The sequence below is a fragment of the Xenia sp. Carnegie-2017 genome, unplaced genomic scaffold (assembly GCF_021976095.1).
Source record: "Xenia sp. Carnegie-2017 unplaced genomic scaffold, XeniaSp_v1 HiC_scaffold_23, whole genome shotgun sequence".
Taxonomy (NCBI): Eukaryota; Metazoa; Cnidaria; class Anthozoa; order Malacalcyonacea; family Xeniidae; genus Xenia; species Xenia sp. Carnegie-2017.
Window position 1 is genome coordinate 14776081 of NW_025813486.1, and position 6000 is coordinate 14782080.

The window sequence follows — 6000 nt, forward strand, 5'->3', positions numbered from 1 at the left end:
AATAGAGCTTCACAAGTCTCCATGGAATTGGAAACACATAAAACACCCAAAAGCTTGTGGATAAATTAGCGCTCATTAACAAAACATGTATTAAAATAGGCAAAATTCATTCACTTACTTTCACAAAAATGCCTTATGTGATATCATTATTGAAAAAGACGACTTTGTTGGCGGCATTTCTTCATTGAATAATAAATCATAGAAAAAGGACAAAAAACAGCTTTCTTTAACAACTAAAAATATTTACATCACGAAGCTGATAGAAGTTTACTGTGGTGGATTTTTTGTGCTTTTCGAGTTTGCGTAGCGACTAAATTTCGGATGCTTTGTACACAATGGGGATGCGCAAGGTGAATATTTTTCAGCACAAGTGGAAAACGGGGTTTTGTTTTCCTTCAAATCACTCTTGAAGCAAATATTGAAAAAATATAAGAAAGTCATTGAATCGAGGACATCACGATACCATATTGTGGCAGACAAGCCAAAGCAAGTATCATTTTTGAATATTGCCTAAAATCGTTTAAAAAAGGTTTAAAAGAGTGCTCGATAAATAAACCTATTATTGATCATTGCATTTACCAGGAGTACATTTTATACAGTTATTGTATATGGAGACAAGCTGTTGCTCAGAAGCGTCAGGTGCTTTATCTTTTTTATGAGTAGTACTTGCCAGTACACAGCTTAAGCAAGACCTTTCGCTGGCAAAAACGGAGTTGTTTTCATAAAAGAAGCTGAGTTTACAGAAATAAATCATCGCTATCTGTAGTTTTCTTTGCGTTGTCCTTCTTTTGCAATTAACGACTTTATTCTTATAGTAATAATAATAATGGACTCCGTCGATTTCGACGTATGAGGGTTCCACAAAGTGGAACATCTGGTTACTGAAATTATAGTGAAGGCAGCTGACCAGACTACAATCACTCGTACCTTTCACGCAACTACAACGCTGATATCAGCGTGACACAGTGTGATAAGGCTGCAACATTGCAGATGCAGATACAGTCCATCCGAGGACATAGTTTCCTCTACCAAATTTCCCTCACATGGCTTTGGTCAACCCGGGCTAGGTTTACAGACACATTGCCAGATGTGCCACGAGCCGGGATTGAACCTGCGCCGTCTGGCTTACAGCTCACGCAATTAGCCATTCAGCCACCCGCCCCGTCCCATTCAAATATCAGTTAAATTCAGTTAATAATTTTACCAAACAAATTCATCATGTCAGTACTATCTTAAATTGTGTTAGATGTCTATTCTTATAGTACAGAATAGACATCTAACAGAAGGCCCACTCGGCTAAAATCGTGGCGTATTTTTTCACTACGCATGCGTGACTTCCCAGCAAGATACTTTCGCGAAATAAATATGGAATAGTAATTCACAAAATGTTGTTCTACTAATAATTCACGTTTCAAGCAAAAGTTTGTAGAATTTTTGCCAAGAGTTATCATCTTAGGAAGGAGATAAGCAAAACGCTATATTTGTAAAATATCTATATTTTCTTTGCAATCTTGCTGAAGTATCTTGCTTGAAGGCATGTCTGCTTAGAATTTGCTTTAGAAAAGTGGGGGACACAAACATCAAACGTTCCGACACAAGTGGACCATCTGTTAAGATATCTATTCTGTGCTTATAGTTTTCACATGATTGCGAGTTAGCATATGCTTGTTCGTATAAAATTGTTTGTTTAAATTTTGTTTATTATGTGTTATTGGTACAACTAAGTCGTGACAGTGTTTATATAATTTTTTCAGGTACGATTTTGATAATGCTCGTTTTGAACATCAGTCGGAGTATTGTGGCAATGTCAGAGAACCAGTGTGTATTAGTTGCATCAGACAAGAAAGAAACAGAAAAGTACGTTGCATCCAGTAAAGCACATGTACCGTGCAGTTTATTATGAATAAATATCTTAGAATTTAAGTACTATTTGTAGATTTCGAATGTTCTGTGATTATTGAAAATAGACAAACTATGTTTTTACAAAATCGCTAAAATCAGATTTAAGAATGACGTCTGGAACAAATCTTTCCACAATCATCAACACTTTGAGCAATTTACTATAAGCTTGCGTTTGTGTCAGTTGGATGTTTTCTAATGATATTTTTTACTTATTTTCATGATTACTCAAGTTAATATGTTCTTTAAAATAATTACTACATGTGTAAAACTTTCAAAAGAAAATTTAAGTAGTTTGTTGGCTTGATCCCGCATTAAAGTTTTCCTCAACATATTTTATTATAAAAGTATTTATTTTTAGTTTGAAACACCAACGGCAGAAAGTCCTGTGATGACGGATTTTAATACTTTTAGTCGAAAAAAGTTCAGGTATTTTTTAAAGACAAAAAATGAAAAAGACAGCAAATCGATGAAAATCTTCCCAGTGGGCGCACGACGTGTTTTGACGTCGAAAAGGCATCGTAATTGCTTGAATTGTCGTCGCGACAATAATCGACGTTATTTTGACGTTTATTCTGACGTCGAAGTTACATTATCAAATGAACGCCTATATTTCGACATTATTTCGACGTTCTTTGACGTTGAAGTTACAACGCTGAATCAAGGTCGTGGTTTCGACTTTGTTTTGACGTCCATAATTCAATGTCAATATGATTTGCGTTTTCGACCTTTTTCCCCACTGAGTTATTTATGATACTTCTTTCAATGTAGTTCTAATCATGTTCGAAACATACATATTTATACAAGCTTTTATTGCAAATACTCGCTCACAACACGCTCACTGAGAGGGCCGGATTCAAAAGTACGCTATATGTATTCCAAGACGGTTAGGTCTGGTCAAGCCAAATCTCAAAAATGCTTTAATATCTATTAAATTCGTTTAGCCCAATTTATGAAAACAAATTTTATAGATCAACAACCGCTAATTAACGCCATAGATACCTACGTTGAACTGTTGAATTACGGTGACATGGCATTAATTTAATGCCGTTTATACGCACCTTCTACTTTTACTATGAGAGTGAAGGGATTGTCGTTCAAAAGCATATTAAAAAAGTCATTAAAAAAATCAACAACACACAGACAGGCTATCAACGCAACCTAAACGAATTTATTGACATTCTAAAACGTAACACATACTCCTTGGATTTCATAAGCTAAGTAATAAAAACATATAACAATGACACTAAATCTAACACAACTGAGAATGAACAAGACTACACACAAGCCAAACCCCAAATTCATTACTTCTTACATTGGCCACTACTCACAAACCACAAAACGAGAACTACATAAACTACATAACTTGGTCAGACGTTACTGCACAAATTTAGACATGAAACTAGTATTCTCTTCTTATAAAATCAAACTTATTCCGCTTCTAAGACCCCATTCCTTTCCCTTAAAATCCAATGTGGTTTACGAATTCTCTTGTGCGGGATGTAATTCTCGCTGCATTGGCGAAACCAGCCGCCACCTCTCCACACGGATTAAAGAGTGCACCATTTCCGATGAAAACTCTCACATATTCAAACACCTCCTCTTATCACCTCATTGCAAATCTAAATACTCACAATCCTGCTTTCGTATATTAGACAGTACCCACACTCCTTCTTCTTTAAAAGTAAAAGAAGCACTGTAAATCAAAAAACTCAAGCCTAATTTTAACAAACAAATTCATCATGTCAATACTATCTTTAATTTGTAAATACTTAACACCTCTAATCACAACATAATTGTAAATAGCTTCCACTTCATCCCTTTTTCAATGCAGATGTCTAGTATCATATTTCTTTATATATTAACTGCATTCTACTATTCATTTATTATACGCACTGAATATGGCATAAGTTTGCCGAAACATGTTTGCAGTAAAAATTTTTAAAAAAGTTGTCGTTTACGTTAAATGTTATCTATTTGTTAAATATATTATGCACCAAATGTCGTGGGACTTTAATGTTATGCTGCGTTCTAAGTTTATGATTTAAAGCCCGATATCCCAAGCATTTACCAGGACCCTTCACTTCTTTAGAAACTACATCGGTTACATCTTTCAAATAAGTTTCATAATTGATATACTTAATACCAAAGTGCTTAAGCCGTCGACTAAGCGTTGCCATGCCACATGGATATTGGGGATAGTCACGTTTAACGAAGTCCAGAATTTCACATTTTTTAAACTCTCGTTGTTTTCCCATTTGAAACTGCACGCCATTGATACCGATATTCAAAATATCCGCCTTTACATATCGCAAAGGACTATGTGACGGTTTTATGATACTGATATCCATGGGCCACGTTAAAGTTTCACTATTGTTTTCTTGTCCGCATTGAAACAAAATAAAAATTTCAAAATTTAACTGATATCAGAATGGAAATATAAATTAAAATCAATTTTAAGTAGGATCTGAACTAGACCTTGTTTCGTACGATTAAATATAATTAAGTTGAAGTTAACATTGAGAACAATGTGATCTTTAAATAAAAGCAATATTAGCGATATTAGCAATATTAGTGCTAGGTTTTACGCTTCTGCTAAAATTTGTAGTTGACCTAATATGACACGACTTATTATATGAGAGTGAAGTCCCTAAATGATGCAATGCATGCCTTCCGTGTTCACTTAAGCACCGACATTTTTAAAATTGCCTTATGTCTAAGGCACATTTTGTAATTAGGCCACAATATGTTTCAAATTTTTTTGCATCTTAGCTTGTATATTAAAAACATGCGTTGCTTTGTTACAATAGAAGATAAGCTTTTAATCTATTCTCGTCATCCTACGTGCAAAAATTAGAATATCGCTCAAAGGGGCCTAAAATGTAAATAAATCGTCGGACAGTTTACGTAAAAGTATTTGGATAGCACAGGCCCTATTTGCACTGTGTTTTGTTTCATTATCGCTTTGTTATGTTCGTTTGTTGGCAGTTACCATTTGATCAACTCTAATAATTCTGATATCTTTTTTGCAAGCTCAGGCTGCTCCATGTTTAGACCGAATGCACTAGCTCCCGATCCCGTCTTAGGGTTAAATGCAGCAAAACTGCCACTAGGGGTAATGGGAACCGACTGCGACACAACAAAAATTTATCTGTAACTCGGCTATAAAATGTACTCTTAATATTACCGCTACACGCAACAAATATAACGATATGCCACAACACAATGATATTAATACAAGATAAGCAAACGCAGTAATAACTATTACCTTTAGAAAAGTTGCTACTTACAGGGGGGAAAAAAAGGGACACGAGACGCTAGTTCTTCGTCTGTTTAATTTCGATGAAAATAGGGTAGAAAATATGGTACAGTTTAACGTCTTCGGCTAATAATCCTTCTTAGTTTTTGCGTTCCCCAACAGTCTGCTGCCTCTCTCCACTGGATGAATTTCTGCCTTCGTCTATAAGTTTGCCTGTGTTCTCCATCAAAGTTCCCTTGCCGTACTGTAAACGCAGTGGGATCGTTGCGTCGTGAGGGAATAAGATCACGTTTATTCTTAATTATAATATTATAATCTTGAATAACACAAAATGATAACTTTTCTAATTACAATCGTGAATCTATCTTATAGCGTGTCTTCGTCTTCCCTTTGTCAAACTTCTGCACATATGTTTCTCTACTCATCTTTCCTGTATTTATATTCATATGATAATTAGTGAAAATTAGGTGTTTATCACGTGGAATACTCGTGAAGAGCTTATAAAGTTCTATTGTGTATCACCAATTTACAGCTACATAACAGTACTTTGGTGGGGCCATTTCATTGAAGCCAGTTCAATCCTGCGAAGTTAGGGGTTTTACTCACTTTACACATGAATAAATGCACCCCCCCCTCTCTCTCTCTTTTCATTAAACGTTTTTAACTAAAATGTTGTTTCTGGGGTACAAAATATTTTTGAAACCTCTTCCGTGAGCAATTATTCTTTTTTGTAAGTTTCTGGGAAAACATGTAATTTTTCCTTCGAAGCTCAGTTGGTGTGCTAATGAAATTTGTGTGCTAATCAACTCTTTTAAACTTGTTCACACATACTGATTACCAGG